The sequence below is a fragment of the Colobus angolensis genome, unplaced genomic scaffold (genome assembly GCF_000951035.1).
Source record: "Colobus angolensis palliatus isolate OR3802 unplaced genomic scaffold, Cang.pa_1.0 Scaffold522, whole genome shotgun sequence".
Taxonomy (NCBI): Eukaryota; Metazoa; Chordata; class Mammalia; order Primates; family Cercopithecidae; genus Colobus; species Colobus angolensis.
This window is the reverse complement of record NW_012118733.1, coordinates 199,244-199,596: the sequence shown is the minus strand read 5'-3', so window position 1 is coordinate 199,596 and position 353 is coordinate 199,244. Positions and strand designations below refer to the sequence as shown.

The following is a 353-nucleotide window of genomic DNA, read 5'->3' as shown; positions in this document are numbered from 1 at the left end:
CCCCGACCCTCCTCCGGGGCCCGCCCCACCGAGCAACCGCAGGGGACTGGCCGCACTCCGCACCCCGACCCCTCCTCAAAGCACAAAACTTCCCCCAACTCAGCCAACTAAGTTGCGCTCTCACCGTGCGGCTCCCGGGGCTCCCCTGCGGGCCGAGCCGGGACAGCTCCTCACCTTCGCCGCAGAGAAAGACAATAGGCGACCGCTCCCCCAGCGGCGGCTAAAGCGGCGGCAACCGAGGCGAGCAATGGACACCACAGTCTCGGCGGAGCACAGGCACTTCACCGCGGCTGCTCGGGCTCCGCGCTGGCCCTGCACACAGCCCCAGCCCACCCGCGCATGCGCCGAAAGCT

The 353-nt window shown here is 70.3% G+C and overlaps 1 protein-coding gene across 3 annotated transcripts in view; it reads right to left on the bottom strand.

The window, feature by feature from the left end:
* The window catches only part of AKAP13 (A kinase (PRKA) anchor protein 13), a 360,775-nt gene extending 360,435 nt beyond the window's left edge, over positions 1 to 340 (bottom strand). For all 3 annotated transcript variants that reach the window (XM_011960761.1, XM_011960763.1, XM_011960762.1), the window contains exon 1: positions 125 to 340. The gene's annotated coding sequence lies outside the window, so the exon portion shown is untranslated. The remainder of the gene's footprint in view (positions 1 to 124) is intronic.
* Positions 341 to 353: the final 13 nt, after the last annotated feature.